The sequence below is a fragment of the Chenopodium album genome, chromosome 13 (genome assembly GCF_948465745.1).
Source record: "Chenopodium album chromosome 13, dcCheAlbu1.1, whole genome shotgun sequence".
In the NCBI taxonomy this organism is placed as follows: Eukaryota; Viridiplantae; Streptophyta; class Magnoliopsida; order Caryophyllales; family Amaranthaceae; genus Chenopodium; species Chenopodium album.
The window spans coordinates 21,503,433-21,527,575 of NC_137846.1; the positions used below are offsets into that span (position 1 = coordinate 21,503,433).

At 40.4% G+C, this 24,143-nt stretch overlaps 1 non-coding gene and 1 pseudogene across 1 annotated transcript; one reads left to right on the top strand and one right to left on the bottom strand.

The window, feature by feature from the left end:
* LOC145575372 (uncharacterized) overlaps positions 1-24,143 on the top strand; it is a 290,973-nt pseudogene that overhangs the window by 237,668 nt on the left and 29,162 nt on the right.
* On the bottom strand, positions 3,545-3,650 carry LOC145577275 (small nucleolar RNA R71). The gene has a single exon (XR_014098727.1). It is a non-coding gene; the product is annotated as a small nucleolar RNA R71 (small nucleolar RNA).

Genomic DNA, 24,143 nt, shown 5'->3' on the forward strand with positions numbered 1-24,143 from the left:
TTCTTTTACATCAGAGAAAACACCTGATCTCGGAATCCGAGAAGATCTCACTCTACTTTTCCGCACCTTTTTGTATTCTCCAACACGTTCTAACTTGATCGTCGAAGGCGGAGCTCCAACCACCCGGAGTCTCCGTTATTTTGCAAGTACAGGCATCACCAAACCAGTGTTCGAGTTGTAATTCTCCCGAGGGACAAAAAGAACCAAAACAAGTGTGTAGTTTGATTTATAGCACTGTTTCTTGTGCTACAAGGACATAATTGTCACAAATCATTTTCACGGGTATTGGTTTAGAACCATACCGGATTGACCTATGCGAATACTTTAAGAGATTTCAAAATTGACATAAGTACACTTCTCATTATGGCTATTGGAACCTCTTTCCTCGACCATGAGTATTGTGAGTTCTCTTGTTTCAGTACTAATCCGCTTTGATGTTTTTCAAACGTCTGCCGTACATGGGGATTACAACAGCAACACTCGGGCGGCTAGGTCCTCTTAGTAAGAGAAGCTGACAGTACAAGATTGGGAATGTCCCCTATTATCAATAGGGAACATGTTTGTGTTGTTTACAAGGCCTCTCGAAGAGCGAGACTGTGAAAATGCATGGTCGTGTTCAGATTTATTTTTAGAAATCATCTGCTTATTGACAGTCGAACTTGGATTTCGAGAAACACTTCTGGACGTAATAAGGATGACGAATAATCTTACCTTATAGTTCATGAATAGATATTAAGTGACATAGGAAATAAGCTATACTTAAAAACCGCACTTGTCTGGAAGGACAAGTAGGAGATTGATAGGAATGGTGTCCTTCGAACAAGTGTGTTATTCCGATAGAGAGTTCGGAATTATTAGAAAGCTAATTATTCAGTGAGGTCAAGTGATGGGAATGCCTAGTTGGAGGCCGCTTCCGATTAGTAATATTAATGTATAATTAATATTATAGCTTAATCTTGACTGAACCCTTCAGGTCACACCCAAGCAACTAACAATCCGATACGACGAATTAATCCAAAAGGAATTATTGAGTCACTCGAGTATTATGAATAAAGACGTCAGATTCCGAGCTTAGAGCGTTGGAATCGAATCTCAAAAGTCGAGCCAAAATTTAGGAATTAGCGTGACGGGAAAATGGTTCAAATAACAAGTAAAAACCCTATCCACGCGAAATGCTAGGGAAGCGCGCCAAATAGAAGGGCGCCACGTGGCAGCGCACGTGGCAACACGCCATGTGGCAGCGCACATGGAAGCACGCCATGTGGAGCTGGGCGCGGACCTGGGTGACGGGTCATTGATGAGTGGCATTTATGCCACGATTAAGGTTCATTTTGATGGTCATTTTCCCACATTTGCGGCTTGTTTGCATCCTTTTCTTTGCACTTAGTTCCCTTTCCCTTTATGCATCTTCTTTCCTAGATTTTGCCCTTTTTCCTACTCTTTACTTTGATTTCCATGATTATTCTTTGTAGGAACTGGGGTCTTTAAGAGGAGGAAGCCAAAAGTTCAAGGAAAGCTGAAGATAAGCAAGGTTAAGGAGAGGTTCGGCCGAACCCCCTGAAGGTGCGGTCGAACCAGGGTGTGGCCGAACTTGCTCCACTTTCCGGTCGAACGCAGAGGCAGAGTCAAGCTGCATTTTGGCTATTTTACAGAGAGTGGTCGAACCTCAGAAGTTCGACCAGACCAGGATTAGGGGAGTTCGACCGAACCTACCCATGGTTTGGCCGAACCTACCCTGTAGTCCGATCGAACCTGCCCAGTGTTCGGTCGGACCGCTCCCTTACTTCAGCTAGCTGTGTACGGACTATATAAGTCCTGTTTTTGAGAACGTTTGGAGGAGAAATTAGATTAACTTAGTTTTAATTTTCTGCATTCCTTTTTAGCTTAATCTAGAGAGAGAAACACTATTAGTCTTCATTTGGTAGAGAGAGAAAGTGTAGATTTCTTCATTGATGAACTTGGATTTTGAAGAAGAAGCTTGTTTAATCTTTTGTAGATGTTCAACTTCAATTAACGAGCAATCTCTTACTCTTTCTCTTTACCTTTGCATTTAATTTTTTTTGTTTACTTTGATTTTCCTTCTTTGCTTATTGATCATGTTGATGCTTATTGATTTGGTGATTGATATTGTTTTCAACATGATTTGTGAGTAGTCACTTAGCCAAGGGTGTGGGGATGGCGTAGTTGCTGATTGTTCATGTTTATAATATTGGGATTAAGTTAATTGTGATTAAAATCTTTGCATGCTTGATATTCTTTAATCTTCTTGCAAGTGCACATTGTTGGTTGATTAAAGGTGAATCTTTTCTAACAAGGAACGGAAGTTGACTTAGTTAAGGTTCATTACTATCGATTGTTCTTTGATTGCACCTCCCAGTATATGGTTCTAGTGTGGAAACATAGAGGCTATGTTAGGAGAAACCGATTAACCTCGGAAGGCGGTTAGATTGGACCTTATTTCGATCTTCACGCATGTTTAGTTCACTATTGATTTGCTTTTATGTTATTGCATGATCAAGCGGCATCTACATCTACCCATTTCCCTTGGTGTTTAATTATATTGATTTTAACTCGTTTTACCTTTAGTTTAATCTCTTAGTCATTCCTGTCCTTTGTCCCGAGATAGCTTAAAGTCTAGTGATGAATGCGGTGTTTATGTGCTTCTCCATTTGGTTCGACCCCTCTTCTTGCCATATACTTGTATTAGGATAAGTAGAGTGTTATAAATTGTATTTGATTTAGGTGTAGTTGTCTAACGACGCGATTATTCCTTTGTCAAATTGGCGCCGTTGCCGGGGAGACGACTTCCATTGCTATTTCATTGCTTGTTTGAGACAATCTCACCTTTTATTTGTTAGTGTTTGCTACTTTTGTTACTTGTCAGTGCTTACGTTATTCTTAGCTTTGTTGTATGAACAGAGGACGAACCCGCTCAAGGTCTTTGATTCCCGTCGATCGAGAGCTAGAGAGGTCTTTGTCCCTACTTCGAAGAGAAGCGAGAGCAAGGAGTAGAAATTCTCACACCTCGACGAGAGGAGTAAGAGAATTAGAAGATACTCCACCCTCTTCACCCTCAAGTGAAGATTTAGATAGCCCTAACTCATCATCGAGTCTGGAAATCAACCCTTTTCAACATATAAGTTCGAGAGTGAAGAAGGTCCTAAAATGGGAGAAAATACACCTTTGAGTCATCTTGGGGCTCCCGAAGCCTTTAGAGCACAAAGTGGGATCTTAACTCCTACTACTCAAGACAACAATTTCGAAATCAAGCCCAATTTGATTGCTTTGATAGAGAGGAAACAATTCTCGGGTGCGAAATTTGAGAGTCCCCATGAACACTTAAAAGAGTTCGAGAAATATTGTGACACAGTAAAGGTCAATGGAGTGACTTAAGAATATATTCGCCTCAAGATATTTCCATTTTCTCTAATTGGGAGAGGACTAGAGTGGCTAGAGAAGGAGGTGCCCCCTAACTCTCTCACAACATGGGACCAAGTGACTACGACTTTCTTGAGGAGGTTTTATAACCATAGGAAGACCACCGAAGCTCGGTCTTTGATCCAAGGTTTTCGCCAAAAGAGTGGTGAGTCTCTAAGTGCGGCATGGGAATGATACAAAGAACTTCAACGTTAATGCCCACACCATGGGATACCCAATTATCAACTCATTCACACTTTCTATGGAGGTCTTACACCTTAAGGAAGAACAAGCCTAGACGCCGCGGCCGGCGGTCCAATCATGAACTAAGGAGAGGATGAAGTGGAGTGTAATATAGAGGAGGCCGCAAAGCACTATGATGATTGGTATGAAGGAGAAAGGGAGGCTACTTCTAGTAAGGGTGTTTATGCATTGGAGCAAGCCAACGCAATCAACAACCTCTCTACCCAAATCTCCAAAATGACCAAGCAAATGGATGAATTGATGAAAGATAGGTCCAATCCTCATGGAAATACCTCCCCTTCATCTAAGGGAGGCAATGGTATGACCACTTCTTCCCCCTCTTCTTACAATACAATGCCCCAATGATGCATGTTTTGTTCTAATTGCGAAACCTATGATCATGATACCTCCCATTGTGTTTATGCTTGTGAAGTTCAACCCCTTCCCCATGAACATGTATATGATGATAATGTGGAAGATGTCAATGCTATGAATTTTGCTCCTAGAATGGGGAATGTAGGGAACTTGAGGCCAAACTCCAATCAAATGGGAAATTGGAATCAAGGTGGAAACCGTGGTTTGAACCAAGGTGGTGGTGGTTATGATAACCAATACCATGGTGGGGGAGGCCCTTCCAATTTCAATGGAAGAGGCTACTCTAACCAAAGGGGGTATGATAATCAAAACCAACAACCTAATTCCCGATACCATGACCATCAAAATAAAAATTTTGGTGATCAAGGTAACATGAGAAATAATCAACAAAGCAACGTTCCTAACCAAGGCACCGGAGGCAATAGGGGTCAATATGTCTCTAACTATGCCCAAACTAATAGGCCTCCGGGTTTCCATCAACCCCAACTTCCCCCACCTCAACAACCTCTTCAATTTGAAGCCCCTCTATTTGATCCCATGATGGCTAAGTTAGATGCTATAATGAAAATGCATGAAGAGGATAAAAAGCGAACTAATGCTCACATGAAAATGCTTGAAACCCAAATTGCTCAACTTGCATCTAATTCATTTTCTTCTTCTTCTTCTTCTTATTCTTCTTCTTCTTCTTCTTCTTCTTCTACCATTCCAAGTCAAGGAGTCAACCCAAAACCTTTGTATGATGTGACAACTAGGAGTGGGAAGGTAGTAGGGAGTGACCCTTTAGTTGAGGAAGAACCCCAAGAGGAGGTGGAGTTAGAGAATGAGGATGAGAGAACCAATGAGTCATTGAGTGCTGAGAAGGAAAAAGATGTTGAGGTGCCAAAGGAAAAAGAAGCCACCCCCTTGCCCCTAAATCGCCAACCTAGAGAGGAGAAGCTACCCTTTCCACAACGATTCGTGAGAGCTAAACTTGATGCCCAATTTGGGAAGTTTTTGGAAGTAATTAAGAATTTGCATGTTTCTGTTCCTTTTGTTGATGCTATGAAGCAAATGCCCCACTATTCCAAATTCTTGAAAGACCTTTTGAGTAGGACAAGGGAGTGTGAAACGGTGAGCTTGACCGCCAAATGTAGTGCAATTCTTTCCAACAAACTTCCTACCAAATTGAAAGATCCGAGTAACTTCTCCATCCCTTGTTCTATTAATGGCATTGAGTTTGATAAAGCCTTGTGTGATTTAGGAGCAAGTGTGAGTCTCATGCCCTATTCTGTCTACCAAAAGCTTAGTGTAGGAACCCTCTCCCCCACTAACATAACTCTCCAACTAGCGGACCGTTCCATTAAGTTCCCCATGGGCAAGGTTGAGGACATTACCCTTAGGGTAGGAAAGTTCACATTCCCCGTGGATTTCTATGTGCTAGAGATGGATGAGGACGAGAGGATTCCTATAATTTTGGGTAGACCATTTCTAGCTACTTCAAGAGCTATCATCGATGTGAAGGAGGGTAAGATATCCTTGAAAATTGACAATGATTCCATTGAATTTGATTTGAATAGTGTCATGCAACAACCCTCCTCAAGCGGTGAATGCTTTAGAGTAGATGTTCTTGATACCGTACTTAATGAATTTTCTCGCTCCCACTTGCATGCTACTAATGATCCTCTCGAAAGTGTGTTTTTGAATGAATTCAAGATAGGTACTCACAAAGAAGAGATACAATTCTATGAGGATTTGCTTGAGGAAAGCAAGAAGGAGTGCAAGGATGCGAGCATGGAAGAGGAGGCTCCTTACATTCATGACCTCTTTCAAGTGGAAGAAAGAGAAGAGAACCTTAATGGTAAGGGAGCACCAAAGGTAGACTTGAAACCTCTACCTTTGGGCTTGAGGTATGCATTTCTTGGTTCCTATGAGTCTTTCCCCGTGACTGTCATTCTAACCTAACGGAGGAGCAAACCTCCCTCTTGATCAATATTTTGAGTAAACACAAGAAAGCTTTGGGTTATACCATTGATGATATCAAAGGTATAAGTCCATCTTTGTGCATGCACAAAATTGATCTAGAGGGAGATGTCAAACTCGTTAGACAAAGGCAAAGAAAGCTTAATCATTCCATGCAAGAATTTGTGCGGAAGAAAGTGGCTAAGCTTCTTGATGCGGGAATTATTTACCCAATTTCTCATAGTGATTGGGTATCTCCCGTACAAGTTGTGCCTGAGAAAGGAGGCATGATGGTAGTGAAAAATTATCATGATCAACTAGTGCCTACTAGGCTTGTTACCGGTTGGCGCATGTGTATTGACTATCGCCAACTTAACACAAGTACATGCAAAGATCATTTTCCACTACCATACATTGATCAAATGTTGGAAAGGCTTACAAAGCATTCCTTCTATTGTTTCCTTGATGGTTACTCGGGATTTTTCCAAATCCCGATTGACCCCAAGGTTCAAGAGAAGACGACTTTCACATGCCCCTACGGTACTTATGCGTATCGTAGGATGCCTTTCGGGCTTTGTAATGCCCCCGCAACATTCTAACGTTGCATGATGTCAATTTTTAATGATATGATTGAGGATGAGATAGAAGTCTTCATGGATGACTTCTCCGTTGGAGGAGCCACCTATGAAGATTGTCTATCCAATTTATCTCGTTGCTTAGAAAGATGTGAGAGAGCCAACCTCGTGTTTAATTGGGAAAAGTGCCACTTTATGGTGGAAAGTGGAATTATTCTTGGGCACAAAATTTCCCATGCCGACATTAAGGTAGATAGAGCTAAGGTGGAGGTCATTGAGAAACTTCCTCCTCCCACCAATGTGAGGGAAGTGAGGTCTTTTCTCGGCCATGCCGGGTTCTATCGGGGCTTTATAAAAGATTTTTCTTTGATTGCTTAAGCCTCTCACATCCGTATTACAACAAGATAAAGAGTTTGTGTTTGATGGTGCTTGTCAAGAGTCTTTTTGTAGGTTGAAAGAAGCACTTTGCACCGCTCCTATTGTCCAAGGTCCGGATTGGTCTCTTCCATTTGAACTCATGTGCGATGCAAGCGACGAGGCTATTGGATCGGTTCTTGGGCAACGAAAGGATGGGAAACTACATGTCATACACTATTTGTCTAAAACTCTCAATGATGCCCAACGAAACTACACAACCACCGAGAAGGAGTTCTTAGCGGTTATTCACTCATTTGAGAAGTTTAGAACCTATCTCATTGGTTCTAGGACAATTGTGTATACCGACCACTCGGCTCTCAAATATTTGATAGGAAAGAAGGAAGCTAAACCGAGGTTGTTGAGATGGGTTTTAGTTCTCCAAGACTTCGATTATGAGATTTCCCAATACGGGCATACTCCATTCAAAGTGAACGGTCACCGGCTCAAGCCCTACTACGAAGGATTTCCAAGTGATGAACCAATTTCTGTGACTCTTCTTGATATGCATCATCAATTTGACCCTCCTTGATTAGTTCAAGGAATGTCGAGCTAACGACGTAAACCAAAAGCGCTTCCGGGAGGCAACCCGAGTCTCTAACCCTTTTCTACTCTCTTCTTTTCTTGATGCTTTGTTATTTTTCTATCTAGAATTTTGGATTTTTGGATTTTTGAGTTTTGATTGTGTTGGGATTTTTGATATTCTTTGCTTTAGCATGATTGTATGGTGTTTTAGAGTGTTCTGAAGAGGGGTGTTTGTGCATATTTTACTGCAAAATGAGCATTTTTAGGTGGTTCGACCGAACTCCCTGAAGGTCCGGTCGAACTTTATGGAAGGTTTGCCCGAACCTTCTTGAGTTCGGTCGCACCTCCTCTGGAAGCTAAATCTGAAAACTTTCTGCCAGAATTGCAGAAATTAAGGATTCAGAGTAGGTTCGACCGAACAAATAGGGGGTTCGACCGAACCTTAGTTCGCCCGAACATTATTGAGTTCGGTCGCACCTCCTCTTGAATTAAAAACTGGAAACTTTCTGCCCATTTTGTGAATTTAGCGTTAGAGAGAAGGTTCAACCGAACCTTGAGCAAATTCGGCTGAACTATTTCAATGGTGCGACCGAACTTACCAAAGGTTCGGCCGAACCTTTGACGGGTTTTTTTAAAAAAAAGCTGCTGTTTTTCCTCACGGTTTCATCAATTCATTTCGGCCTCTCTCTCTCTATTCTCCTCCTTCTCACTCTAAACTCCACTACAACCCCTCATATAACTTCCCATCTCCATTAAAATCACTCAAATCTTCTTTTTTTCTCACTTATTTTCCATCCTCTACTCAATTTCTACAATCTCCACCCAAAATTCCACACCAAAATCCCATCTTTCATTTTTTCCCCAATTTCTAGGGTTTGAGTGCTTTGGTGTTTTTGAGTTTCTACTTACTTACAATCAATTGTGGTATGGTTTTCCTACCTTTTGCAAGTTCATTTCTTCAATTTCTCATACTTTTACCATGTTTTGCATGTTTAAATACGAATTGTAGTATTTTTGAAATTGTTGGTAATAGCTTGTTTAATTCATGTGGCTCTTTGGATTTACTTGTTGCAATTGATTCGTAATTGATGGTAGAACATATTGCTATGATGATTATGCATGCATACCTTGGTTTTATTTGATCTCAATGTCTTTGCTTAAATATGTTGATTTCATGCTAGGGTGTTTATGCTACTATTTGATGATTGAGAAATTCATGGGTTTGATGTTGTTGGAGGTTGATTCTCGTTGTTTTTGGTTTGATTTTGATGGTTTGGTGAATGATTATCATGTAATTAGGGGACATCATGCCAAAATTCACCTAGACTTTGTTAGGACTTACATATGAATGTCATAGGATTTCTTGCCCATGCCTTGGTTTAAATGTGTCCATTTATGCCTTGAATTATATTGTTGTTATCCTCTACATCTATTTCACAACTCAAGGCAACTACTTTCATGCATACACTTTTACCGTGGCTAGCTTCTTATGTAATCTCTTATCAAATTGTCCTAATGATAGCTCTCGGTAATTTTGTAGAATCATGGTACTTGGTAAGAGCAATTCAAAGAGGAAGAGAGTGGGTGAATCTTCATCAACGAATTTCCCGCCCCCTCCCGGCATAAATGATCATAGCATAATTGCTCCGAATGCGCACTTTTGGGACGTCTACAAAACCCTCATCAATCGTCCCATCCGATCAACATGGTTCTTTTGTCCTACAACGTTGCAAAAGCTCGGTATCTTGGATGAGGTAGTCCGGTTAGCACAAAATTTTGGATGGGGTGACTTCATCTACCTCCATGCTCACACCTATGAGCGAGTGACTTTGGAATTCCTTTTCTCTCTCGGCAAGGAAGTCATAGAGCCGGAATTTAACGATGAAGAACCTCACCTTGTGATACATTTTCGCATGTTCAATGAGGATCACTCCCTAACCGAGTGTGATCTAAACGAGATCTTCCATTGGCATGCGATCGGGCTAGATCATCCTTGCGAGATGACTTCCACTCACTGCATCCCTTAAAACGAGCAAGAGTGGTGGAGGAGCATATCCACCAGGGATAGTTTCCGAACTAACACCTCTAAGGTCAACAACATCATCCATATAGCCATGAGATACTTTGCTCGGCTTCTCCAATATGCCGTGTTCTTCAAAGCAAACCTCGACTCAATGGTTAAGGATGAGGTAGCTTGCCTATTTTTGGCCGACAACCCTCAGCGCCTCAAGTTCCAATGCTCCTCCACCTTCATCCAAAGGCTTTTGGATACTCGGGACAACCGTCTTGGTGACGATATTTTTATGGGGGGCATGATCATTATCATTTCCCTTTCCTTGAAGAATGGAGCTTACAAGGAGGTCAAAGTCTAAGGATAAAAGGTAAACACTAACCAACTACCAAAATGAAGAACTAAACAAATAAAGCACTAGGGAATGGGGATCAACAAGTAATCATGACAATTATAGCAACTCGGGAACAACATGCAAATCAAAGGTTGCGAAGACTAATGGTAAGAGCAATCAAAAGAGCTCGACAAGCTATCTCCTAGAGGTCTAACTAGCACCAATTACGAGAGACTCTAACTAGGAACGTCACTAACCGAACTCAATCGACAATTGTGAGATACAAATCAATGGTCCGTATCAATGTAGACTCACAATGCAATCTAGCATAATTCTCAAGGCCTAATCGAATTACACACATGCACAATTTCCATTAATCACTTTAATCTCAACAATTAATCAACACAATTCCCAAATTAAGCACAATCAATCAATCATCCAAGTTTCACCCAATCCCTAGACAAACAACTACCAAGAATCATCATCTAATCAACAAACAAATAAGGAAATCAAGAATCAACAATATATCAAGAAAAACTACACTAATCAAGCATCAAACATCAAAATCAATCCAAACAAACAAGAATATTAAAAAAAGCAATAAAATGAGATAGATTTAGAAATGCTCATTGATAATAGAGAAGATCTTCAACACAATTGTCACCATTGAATCTTCAATCTCTCAATCACCATTGAAATTCCTCACCTTCTCTCTCTAAATCTACTCCTAAACTAACCCTAAAACTTGAGAGAGAAGCTCTTAACTAAGCTAAAAATATGATCAAAGATTATCTCTAATTGCTTCTAATTACTCCACCAAAAATCGGGTTACAAGGTATAAATAGGAGGTGTGAAACGAAGCCGATCAAAACAGGCACCGCGCGGGTTGGTGGCGCGCTCGTGCCCGTGGATTGCGCGTCCGCGCCCGTGAATTGCACGCCCGCGCTTCTCTGGGTTCCTTTGGTTCTTCTCGAGGCTTCGTGCGTTCACTAAGGGACTTCGAGCGGGCGCACCAAGGATGGCAGATCCAAAGGAGCTTGACGGTGGGTTTAACACCACTCCTTCATGAGAGCGTAAGAGCTAGAACTTGGAGAATCCACTTCCTTGCATCTTGAGCTTTCTTATTGCCATGAGCTTACTCCAAAAGAATCTTCCACCTTAGTAATCCATCCATATCAAGACCCGAACCTCGTACTATACCTACAACCACGAAAAGACAGCAAATAAAGGAGAAAAGACTAGGAAAACCATAGAAATGCACAAACCCACAAAATAAGAGAGAAAAGGTAAAACAAAGAGCAAAAGCATGAAACTAAGCATTTATTAAGAAGAAAAGGTATGAAAAGAAGGTAAAAACAACCTAAATACTCATCAAATGAGTGCCATTTATGACACCCATCAGGACGCGGGCCGAAGGGTGGAGGCCCAACCGAACCCATCTTGGGGCTCAAGGTTGGGTGCTACATGGTTAGCTCATAATGGATGTGAGTTACCTTTGGGGAGCAAGTGAGGAAGTGGTCCTCAGCTAACCATGTGACACTTGTTACTTAGTGATTCCTTGGTTTATTTAACAAGGAATTAAATTCAACATTCTTTCCATGTGGGATCAGAGAAAAAGTCCCACATTGAAAGATGAGAGAAATTCACAAGGAAGCACTTCTTATAAATAGCCAAGGGATACCTTGGGATTGTTCACTTGAGTAGGAACTCAAAAAGGCATTTCCACTTGAGATAAAACCTTTAAGTTCATATAATACTCGAGTAGTGTTTTGGTCCGACTTGGCTAAACTCTGAGTAAGAGACCGATCGGGTCGAGTTGCGGGTGGATACCGTAGGAGGTCTCTGCACTTGCAAGGCTTGGCGTTTCAAGTAAGAGCTCCAGGGTGTGAGCGAAGCACGCGACAAGGGTAAGATCGTCTTTTCTCTCTTTCTTATTATTTATGTCATTTAGTTATATTAATTGTGAGCGGGTCTTGGGGTCGGGTTTTGTTCCACGGTGAGTTAGATTTACCGAAACCCAACAACGTCTCTAAAGTAACCAATTTGTTGCATTTTGTTGTGATGACCTCTACGGTGCCTCGTGAACGCCATCTGAAGGTAATAGTTCCTCGCTTTATTCAATTGATGTGAAAATCTTCCACATCCTAGGGAACACCGTCGAAGGTGACCTTGCTTCGCCATCTTCAGTTTTGTGGCTATTCCAAGCCACGGCAGTGCCTCACCACTGTAGACAATCTCCAATGTGCTGCGAGACATTGTCGAAGACCGCTGCTTGTAGGCATCTTCAAAATCTCGTTTGTACCTTGACTTGACCATTTGATTGACAATTTTCAAACCCTAGTGAAAGTCGTCGAATAACTTGTTGCCTTGTGATCTTGTGTTTTTTGTTGCTTCGTTTTGTTGAATGCGGTGCTGTGCCAATGCTTCAGTGTAATTTGCTTCGCCAGTACCTCGACGCATTTTGTAATGAGCCGGTACCTTGGCGCTTGTGCTTGCTTGTGAACCAATACCTCGGTGCCTTGTACTTTGTAATGAGCCAATGTTTAGGCGCTTAAATCAAGTGAGATGATCGTCGTCAAGCTGATCACTAATCGTGATTGTAATTGAGCCGACTACTAATCATGTCAATTGCTTTTCAGGGGCTAAATGGCGTACCAAGGAACCCAAAATGCTAATTCATGTCCACATAAGCTCCCTACGGGGCCTAGGAATTCCATCGTTGAAGAAAGGAAAACTAATGCGTGTTACCACGTGCTATCACGACGCGTTAGGCGTATCGCGTCGCGACAGCGCTATCATAGCACGATAATTTTATCGCATCGCGATAAGGTCGTGTTTTTCCGGATTTAAATTTTTTCTTCCTCATTTCGCCGTTTGCCTCATTTTTGCTTTGTCGTTCGCTCGAAACTTCTGATTGCTTGTTCTCCTTCGTTTCTCAACCAAATTTGCTCTATTTTGTTTCAAATCAAAGCTCTTCATCTCTAGTTTGCCGATCTATGTAAGTTTTGTTCCAACTCTCCTTGTTTTCGAAGAATTTCATGCATGTTTCTTCACGGATTTTCAAAAAATCCGAAAATGATTTTGCTTAATTTGCTTTGTTTGTTGAATTTTTTTCCATGAAATTGCTTATTTATGTTTGTATATTGTCTTGGGAGTGTTTTGAAACTTGTTTGGCTCGAATAGGTGAAGAAATGAGCGTTTTGTCATTATTGAACACCTTAAGTTTTGAGCATAATGTGACTTCTTCTTCACATTTTTGCTTGATTTTTGTGCTCAATTTGTCACAATAGTTGTCATAGTATTGTAAGAAATTGTTTGATTGCTCAAAAACCTGGTTACTACTTGAATTACAATCATACGCTGTTTTAGTACTACGTACTTTGCTTTTTGACAAAAATAGTATCATGCGGCTAGGCAAACTTTAGATACTATAGAACCTTTAATTTACTACTCTTATGTGTTCAACATAACTAGTATGGCTCGACGTCGAGGTTCCGGCTCACGTGCTCGTGGAGCTCACCGAGTAGACGAGTCCGTCGACTAAGGCGAGGGGATTTTCACTAGTCTTGGCGAGTTTCCTGAGTGGGACATGCATACTTTTTACTTCTCGCCCGTCCATCATATCTCGGAGCGCGTTCATCGAGGCATCGCCGACGATCGAATTCGTTGCCACGGCTCAGGCAATAGATATACGAGCTCTAGTTTTGCGACAACGCGGAGTTATCTGCGCTTTGGGAGTCATATGGCTTGACTCCTCTTTTTGGGGCTGCGGTGGCTCTTCAGCCTATATAGTCGAGTCAGTACTTGGTTCGGGCGTTAGTGAAGTTTTTCTGGGACACCACTAACACGTTCCATCTTCCTTGGACTGAGATGACTGCCACTCCTCTCGACTTCTCCATTATTACGTGTTTGGAGTTCCGGTCGTCTGCAGTTCCTTTCGATAGGGACCTTACTTTTTTCTCCCCGGAGGTTTACGAGCTGCTAGGCCCTATCGTTGTTCGGGCTCGTGCTGAGACTGGGTTCGTACAAACCAGTCGCCGATCCATCCGCTGGTCCTTGCTGGTGGAGGCTTTTCGAGATGATGGGACCAATCCAGAGCAGCGGGTGGGCATCTTTATTCTAATCCTAGTGTCAGGGGCATTCTCTCTTGATAAGGGTAGTCGAGCGCTGCTTTACTACCTCCCTGCTCTCCGCGACCTTTAGTTTGTTGGGACCTTCGATTGGGCCAGCTTGGCCTATGCTGACTTCTTACTTAGGCTACGACTCGTCTGTCGTCAGCGGAGCCTTGAGGAGGAGGTCACACTTTCTAGCTTCTGGAGGATCGTAGAGGCATACTCTATCTTTAATTTTCTTAGTGTCTTGTGCTCGTCGGCTTTCACTAATCTTTAGGCTTTCTCTGTAATCCCAGATTTGGTTCTACGAGTACTTCTCGACTTTGGCACCTTCCAGGTCTTTTCCTAGAGGGCTCCCCATTGCTACCAGTTGCGGAGGCCGCTATCCTAGCATAGTTGCTACTGTGCACGTGAGAGAAGCGTTTCTTGCGATACAGATCGTTTGTTATTATCTCTCTTGATCTTCTTTGTAAGATTTAGACTTATAGATTCCCTTTTTACAGGCCCCTGAGGTCCTCTAGCGTCTATGGGTGGGGTTGGAAGGTTCTACGCTGGCTTACCAGTACACAGCCTAGAGACATTATTTCTAGGGCACATATGATAGTGTAGTGTACTTGGGCGAGAGAGTTATGGTCCAGCACTCCTCCGAGGTCTTTATCGTTCCATCCCGTCCTCCAGCGCATATGATGGACCATACAAGCCTTTAGACTCACATGGATTCAGCGCCAGTAGGTGTGGATTGGCGGAGATTTAGCTATCCAAGCCGATCGTATGCCGAGCGGCTTTTGTCTTGGTTGGCTTCGCCACCTTGCATATTAGAGGAGGAGGAGGTGCATCTTTATATCCTTTAATTTGTCCTTTTTGGTAGCCCCCAATGATTTTTAATTGTCGAAGTTTATTTTTGCAGGCTGTAGCAGTGATTGCAAAGTTTGTGCCTCTGGCTATGTCCATCACCTATCAGGGGACGTATGGGCCGATCGAGGAGATGGTACCCTGGCTCCTGAGGAGTGGCGTTTGGTGGAGAGGTCGATCCCTCAACGTCAGACCTGGGTGAGCTATCTCTTGTTTTTTTTTATTCGCATGTGTATCTTGATTATTTCTGACTTTTTTACTTTTGCAATTCTTACGTGAGGTGATGACGAGGATGGCAGCAGCTATGGACGCCTTTCATTACCAGGCGGTGAGGTTGCGTCACTGAGCATCATGCCGTCATGATGGTGATGTGGCACCAGTATATCTCATGACTTGTATTATTTTTGTCTACTTGTTACTTTGTATATGACTTGGTCTATTGCCTCTTTTAGCCTACTCCTCTGACGCGTGCTTGTTCGACGCCAGAGGGTTGGAGAGAAAGATCTGAGTCGAGACGCCGCCGTACCTCGGCTGAGAACCGGGAGGGACAAGAGGGGTCGGCTCATACTGTGGTATTAGATGATTCTGGTTCTTCTTTTGAGGAAGTGTCGGCGATGCCACCTGGTCAGGGTGATCTGATGTTAGTTCCTTTCATGGCTGGCGGGACGTACGAGGCGGGTTCATCGTCCCAACAGTCACAGCAGGAGGAGCCGCAGCAGGATTAGACGGGATGGGCTGGCCCCACACTCTCCATTCCGATGCCCGGGGGCGCAGATGATGGCCAGGGAGTGACCCCACGGACCTTACAGTTCTACGATACATTTGGCATCTGTCCTCCTGCACCGTAGCCATTGTACCTGTATAGATTTATTTGTTTGTGTATATTTGACTATGTAGGACTTTGCTTAGATTTGTGACTCTGTTAGGCATGATGTATATATACACTAGACTTACTATGTACATTTAATTCTTTGCATTTTATTTTTACATTTTATCATGTGCATGTTAGTATGTGAAATTTGTGACAAATTTGCGACAAAATTTCCGTCATTTTTATTATCATTGGAGGGTATTCGACTTTCTCCCCCAAAAAGAAAAAATGAAAAAATAAAATGGAGTTACCCGAAATAAATTAAACTTAAAATAATTTTTTTTTTAATCATAAATGTGTGAGGATTTGTATTTACAAAATATAGTTGGGTAAAATTTTTAAAATTTAAAATTCCCCCGAAAAATCGTAGTACAAATCTGAGTCAAAGTCGAATTAACGTGCTCCGGATAACGCGTTGCAGCACTGGCCCCAAAATTTTGTCGGGGCGCTATATGCCTGTCGCGGCGGGTAGACACCTGATTGTGTCTCCCCAAAAACCAAACCCAATGATGAATATCTTTCACGTTATTGATTATCGAACAAGGTGAATTGTGAAAAAGTCTCGTAATGCACTTGTTTTCAATAAAAAATACTTCTTTTTGTTTTCAAATTATTTCTTTTCGTACCCTGTTTATGGAAAACGTCCAATCCCATTTATTTTGGTCCATGATATAGGCCTAATAATAGCGTATTTGGATGGGACTCGAAAAGAGCTTTCCAACGATATATTATAAGCCCAATTTCGATGAATAATGAGGAAGTTATGGCCAAAATACTAAATTGGGCCCCAACCAGATTTTACCTACGCCCCAATTATCATGTGGAGGGTCCAAAGGTTTAATCCCATTCCTAAACTAATTAAGATTAATTAGAAGCTTCTATAAGTTTCTAAAAGAGCTTAATTATCCTATTTGAAAAGATAAGATTAAAGAATTTGAAATTGAATAAAAATTTTCCTTTTTTAAGTCCTAATTCAATTCGAAATGAAAGTCGTTCAAAGACAGTTAGATATTTTTTTCGTGCCTCGTAATATTTATCCAAATCTTATATGGTTGGATAGATCTTGAAATTATCTTTCAAATTATATATTATAATATTAATTTGAGTTATAACGAAAAAGATATGAAAGAAATACAAAAAAACTCCAGCCAAAACTGACACCGTTCCACTATTTCGGCCATATCTTTTATTCTACAAAATATTTTAATCTGATTCAAAATGGGTTGGAAAATAGAATTCAAGATCTTTCCAAAAACATATTATTTATCTTATTCCGACCTCTGGATCAAAAGTTATAATAAAAACAAAAACCGCAAAAACTGCTGTCCATCGAGTTTTATTTTGATTCGAATTCGGATTTTTTTCTATCCTTCCACCCTTTTTTCACTCGTCAACAATCATCTAATTCTATTCTCATCTCTCTTCAAGCTAGAAGCTTATTCTTTCTCCCACATTCTAAGCCTTGCCTTTTTCAAATACAATATTCGTTCATCACGAGACTTAGACACACATAGCCAAGCTCGAAGTTGCCTTCGCCCTAGACGTGAAAGGTTGATAATTTCTAAGGGTTTGGCCCCAAATCTTATTTCAATTCTTTGATTAGATTTATTATTTAATATTTTTTATTGAAGTTACTAACGTGTGTATTGTTTTGATAGAAAGAGATACGAGTCAACAAAGTGAGTAATTTTATTGTTATAGAAAGCATACTCAGATTATTTTAATTCCTAGTATCATCTTAGGATGCTTTTATTGCTTTCTATTATCATGCTTAGGTTGTTTCCTATTTCTTCTATCACGTTAGTATCATGTTAGGGTTAAAGCTTTGATCTTTATTGTTTAGTGACATGCTAGAATTTGTTATTAATCTTATTAGTATCATGCCTTGGATCTTGCTAATAATATTGTTATGCTTTGATGAGATTGAGGATTATTATGATGATGATGATTTTTTGTATCAATATGTTGCTTGATCACGCCCTCTCTTGCAGATTCAAAGAGAATTTGTATTTGTAATCACGCTTAATGTAGGGAATATTTCAAGCATCCCACACTTGAGCCCCGTTGTGATCATACACTAAAGCATGGTGGCGTCCAAAGGGAAGGAAGCTAGAGCAAAAGAGTCGCCAACAAGTTTTAGAAACTTGTAAACCGTTCACAGGGTGAAGGTTACACCCCTTAACGTCCAGGAGATCGTTAAATCCAATAGGTTTGGAACCATGACTGGAAGTTCGGGGATGAAGGTACAAATCCAACCTAATAGAGATTGAACCTGCCCTAAAAAGGCCTCTACTTTATTCTTCTCGTATTCATGTGCGCTTTCTGACTAACATACAATTAATAGGTTTACCCTAAACCTATTTATCTATGTTGGTTGAATATTAATGCACAAACAAATCTATTATTGGCGATCACTTGAATTATAATCATATTAGCCCTAAACAAGATTATTAATTATTTTATTAAGCGTGGTTACAAGTACAAATTCCCTTTAAACATGCAAGAGAGGGCGTGATCAAGCAATAACAATAAAACTATAATATCAAGCAACAATAAACAATCACAATCATCAACATAATATTCTCCATCTCAAAGCATAATAATATTAGCAAGATCCTAGGCATGATACTGACAAGATTAATAACAAATCCTAGCATGTCTCTAAACATCAAAGATCAAAGCTTTATTCCTAACATGATACTAACATGATATTAGAAAGAATAGGAAGCAACCTATAAACATACATGATATTAGAAATTTTAATTAACCCTAAACATGATACTAGGAATCAACAAAATAATCTAAGCATGATTTCTATATCAAAAGATCAACAAAGCAATTAAATTACTTACTTGGATGCCTCGTACCTCTTTCTAATAACAAAATACACGCGTTAGTAACTTCAAGGAAAATAATAAAATCAAACAATTAAATCAAATAATTGAAATAGAGATTAGGGACCAAACCCTCAGAAATTATAACCTTTCACGTCTAGGGTGAAGGCAATTTCGAACTTGGCTAGGTGTGTCCAGAACTAATGTATGAGGAATTTTGAGAGAGGGAAGGTTTAGAAAAAGAAAATAAAGAATAAGCTTCTAGCTTTAGAGAGAGAGAGAAAAAAGATGATTATTGTAGATGATTTTAAAACAGGGAGATTCGACCCCTATTTATAGAAAAATAGCACGGGATCAAAGGAAAACATATTCGAAATAAAAATCCTCCTGTCGCAAACGACAAGAGCCAGCGCCAAAAGACGATCTTCGTCGCCAGGCGACGAAGGCCAACGCCGGGCGACGAAGGTCAGCGCCTGGCAACGACACCGTCGTCTCGCGCTGGTCCAAAAGTCAACGCGCTTTTCCACGCGTAATTACCTCCAACACCGGTTGCAAGGTAATTAAGCGTCCGAGCAGTTTTCGAAATTAGATTTAATATATTTTTATTCTAAATTAAAACATCCTCTTTTTTTAATAATAGTTAATAGGCCCTCCTCTTGATCATCGGGCCACCTTTGAAAATCATTGGGCCTAATCTAATTTAATCCATAACTTCCTTATAAGTCATAGGAAATGGGCCTATAATATACCATTGGAAAGCTCTTTTCGAGCCCAATCCAACTACACTATTATTGGACCTTTATTATGGACAAAACCAAATTGGAATGGCTATTTTTCATAAAATAGGAGTAAGAAAAGAAATATTTTCAAAAACAGAAAGAGAAATATTTTAATAAAAACATCCTCATCATTAGACTTTCCACACCTTCACCTCGTTCGATAATGAAATGACGCGAAAGGTATTCATCACTGGGTTTGGTTTTGGGGAGACACATTTAGGTGTCTACACTTAATATGATAATTAATAATTTTATTTAGGCTAATATGATTTTAATATAATTTAAGTGATCGCCAATAATAGATTTTTTTGTGCATTAATATTCAACCAACATTTATTAAACAGGTTTAGGATTAATATATTGATTATATGTTGATCGGAAAGCGCACATAAATATGAGAAGAATAAAATAGAGGCCTATTTTAAGGCAGGTTCAATCTCTTTTAGGTTGGATTTGTATATTCATCCCCGAATATCCAATCATGGTTCAGGACCATTATGGAGTTAGCGATCTCATGGATCGTGAAGGGGTGTAACCTTCACCCTGTGAACTGTTTACAAGTTCCTAAAAATTTCTATCATTTTTATTATTAATGGAGGGTATCAGACTTTCTCCCCCAAAAAGGAAAAAAAAATGAAAAATAAAGTCGAATCTGATTAAAAATGAGCTTAAATTTAATTAAACCCAAAATAATCAAATATGGGATAAGTGTGTGGATAGGATTTGCAAAAAATAATGTTTGGATGAGCCTTTGAAAATAATCAAAACCGTATAGTCAAAGTATAAATTCGAGTCAAAGTTGGATAACACATGGTCAGCGAAACGCGTAATGCTGACGCGGAAAAAACAAATTTGTCGCGGCGCGCTGACCCCTGTTGCGGCGCGACAAGTTTGTCGCGGCACACTTATTTTTAAGAATCCTTTGGGGATTCGATTTGCGTTAGCTCTGTTAATAAATAACCCCCAAAACCATCAATTTTCGTACAATTCGAACTAAAAAAACAATCTCCTCTTTAATTTTTCATCATGTCTAAGAGTTTTAGCGATTTTACTCGTGAGTGGTGCTGGTCTTTAACTGCTAAAGAGTGAAAAGAGCTTGACTTTTTTCACTTGGGGGGTTTACTTGGCATTAAAGGGGTAGATCTTGACATAGACTTTATTCATACCGCCTTAGAGTATTGGGACCCCGACACCCATTGCTTAAGATTAGGTCATGATGAAATTTTCCCTTTACCGGAAGAATTTGGTGCCATCCTTTGCTTCCCGTCTTTAAATCTGGCGGTAATTCCTAAAGTTAATGAATATTATTATAAAGATTTTGGGCGTTTCCTTAACCTTAGGGATAGGGACTTAAAAGATATAGTGCATGGGAATGTGGTTAATTTGAAAGAATTTGCACGCTTTTATTTTGATAGACCACTCTTGGAGTATTTTCATGTTTATAAGAGAAGAGCTTTTCTCTTTTGCTTGTTTAGCCAATATCTCCTCACTAGTGGTAATATTCGTGAGGGTCAAGAAATATTAGTGTCTGTCATGGAGAAAATTGAATACGAGAGAAATCCAATGCCATTAATTGTTGGAGAAACAATTCTTAGCTTAGATGAGCTAAAAAGAGATCAAGAAGCACCTTTTCGAGGTTCTCTAATTTTACTACAGGTAGAAAATTAATACTTTTAATTACAGAAATCAAAAATATAATTTTGTATAGTAATACTAATATTTGCATTGAATTTTTGTGGCTATGGCTAATCACAAGTAGAAAAAAGCAAAAAGGCACCCCTTAATTGCCAATGGTTTAGTCCAAACCGGTGGCAAAAATAGGCTAAAAAATAGGCGGGCTAATGAACCAGTAATACTGGCACCGGTTCAGTTCAAACCGGTGGCAAAAACATATAGCCCACCGATTTGAATCGATTCCAATGTGAACCGGTGCCTTTTTTTTTTAAAAAAAAAACCCACATTCTCTCCTTCCTTCCCCCTCCTTTCTTCCTTCTCTTTCCTTTTTCATTTTCGTTCTTAGCTTCACTGTTGCATTCGAAAAACCCAGCAAAAACCCTCACTATCCTTCTCCCCTTTTCCCTCCACCATGGCCGCCACCTTCAACGTCGAAGGTTCGAAAACCCTCCACCACAGCCGCGCACCTTCTCTTTCTCCCCTGTCCTTCTCTTTCTCCCCTCAACCCCTTCCACCTCTCTTCGTTTCCCTTTTCATTCGAGGCTCTTTCAAGGTTCACCGCCGCGCCACCGCCCCGAGGTTTGCCGCGCCACAGCCCTGAGGTTCGCCGCCCCACTGCCCTGAGGCTCCTCCACCACCAAGCACGGTTGTTGCCCTCCATCTCTCCTTCCCTTTAAGCTCTTCAACCACAAGGTTTTACTTATAATTTTTTTTGCTCTTTTCACAATTATTTTCCAATTATGTACTTATATTAATTTCTTTTGCATGTTGAATAATTGTTAGGCAAATTAAAATTTAGGTTTGAATATAATTTTACTCTAATTTTTCTCAATTTTAGGTTGTTTTATTGGGAAATTGTGAGAATATTAGAGATTAGTAACCTTGTTACTCAATTAGTTGGATTTTATTATGTTTTAATGGTTAATTTAATTTGTTTTGATGGGTAATTTTGAATAAATTAGAGAATATTAACCTTGGTACTTAATTAGTTGAAATTTGGTATGTTTTAATGGTTAATTTTAAGTTGTTTTGATGGGTAATTTTGAATAAATTAGATATTAGAAACCTTGTTATTTGGTATCTTCCCATTATTCTGAGGTTTAAGAGTCTATTCTCAATACCAAAAGACGCTAAAAACTTGAGGTGGCATGTAGACGGAGGAAAGAAAAACAGAATGCTGAAGCATCCAGCTGACTCCCCGCAGTGGAAGAACAGTGATTTGAAGTTTGAGAAATTTGGTGATGAAGTCAGAAATTTAAGGCTTGGATTGTGCACGGATGGGATGAATCCATTTAGCACTCTTAGTACCCAACACAGCACATGGCCGGTACTTTTAGTGATCTATAATTTGCCTCCTTAGCTGTGCATGAAACGTAAGTATGTAATGCTTTCATTGATAATAACGGGGCCTAGGCAACCTGGAAACGACATAGATGTTTACCTTGCGCCACTTATTGACGACTTGAGAAAGATGTGGGACGAAGGGGTTTCCGTTTTCGATGCTCATAAGAATGAGATGTTCACATTGCGTGCAGCCCTTATGTGGACCATGAATGACTTCCCTGCATATGGCAACTTGTGTGGGTACAAGGTCAAAGGAAAAAAAGCATGCCCCATATGTATTGATGACACATCAAGCATATACCTTAAAAATTCTCGCAAAGATGTCTACTTGCGGACTCGAAGGTTCCTTAGGCGTGATCACCCGTACCGTAGGAAGAAAAAGGCTTTTAATAGGACAGTGGAAGAGGATACTGCGCCTAGACCATTGACAGGTGCTGATATTTATGCTCGGGTTAAGGGTATACGAACGGTGTTTGGAAAATAAAAAAAAATGTGGTCTCAGTTGCGCTGTTTAAGAAAGAATCAATCTTTTGGAAGCTTCCGTACTGGAAAGAACATGATGTTAGGCACTGTCTTGATGTGATGCGTATAGAGAAGAATGTGTGTGATGCTCTTTTGGGAACGCTTATGAATATTCAAGGCAAAACCAAGGACGGAAAGGGTGCACGGTTAGATTTGCAAGAGATGGGGATTCGTCCAGAATTGTGGGGTCAAGAAAAGGTTAGAAAGGGAAAGGTTAGAAAGGGAATGGAACCGGGAAAAGAAGATGAAAATCTTTCGAAAAAAGGGAAGGAGAAGAGCAAGGGAAAGGGAAAGGCCACAGATGCGTTAAAGAAGAAAGTTGAGGGTAAAGGGAAGGATGAAAAGACTTATTTATCTCTGGCTTGCTATACATTGTCAAAGGTAGAGAAACATATGTTTTGTGCATGTCTGTACGGCATTAAGGTTCCATCAGGGTACTCATCTAACATGGAAATATTTGTATCCTTGAATGGAGAATTGATGTTGACAAGTATGAAATCCCATAATTGCCACATTATGATGCAAGTATTTTCCTACCGATTGCAATCCATTGTGTTTTACCGAAGCACGTGAGGGAAGCGATTACAAGCCTTTGTTCGTTTTTCAATAAAATATGCAGCAAAGTGCTTGATCCTTGTACACTAAATGCTTTGCAAGCGGATGTGGTTATGACTTTGTGCAAATTTGAGATGTATTTCCCACCCTCATTTTTTGACATAATGGTTCATCTGATTCTTCATTTGGTGCGTGAGATTAAGTTGTGCGGTCCAGTGTTCATGAGATGGTGCTATCCTTTTGAAAGACACACGGGTACATTGCAAAATAAAGTACGGAACCAGGCTCACCCGGAAGGAAGTATGATGCAAGGGACCGTGGGTGAGGAGATAGGTAACTTTGTGGCCGACTATATAGCCGTTGCTCAACCTATAGGTCTTCCTACTTCTCGACATGAAGGGAGACTTGATGGTTATGGCACAATTGGGTCGAAACGAATGTCACCTGACCCAGATCAGTTCTTACAAGCACACCTTTATGTGTTGCACCATGTTGCAGATGTGCACCCATATTTAGACGAGCACATGGCTAGTTTGCGTGACGAATTTCCATCAAAAGGTGAAAGGGCACTTATGCAGTTGCATAATAAGAGGTTTGTCAATTGGTTTCGTGATCAGTAATGGGTCGATTGGATGATACTAATTTGACCGATACAGTACGGTGGCTTGCGTACGACCCTCGGGATGATGTTCGTTCATTTGAGGGATATGACATCAATGGGTACACTTTTTGGACCGAGGGTCGGGATTTGAAATCTTCCTTCACCCA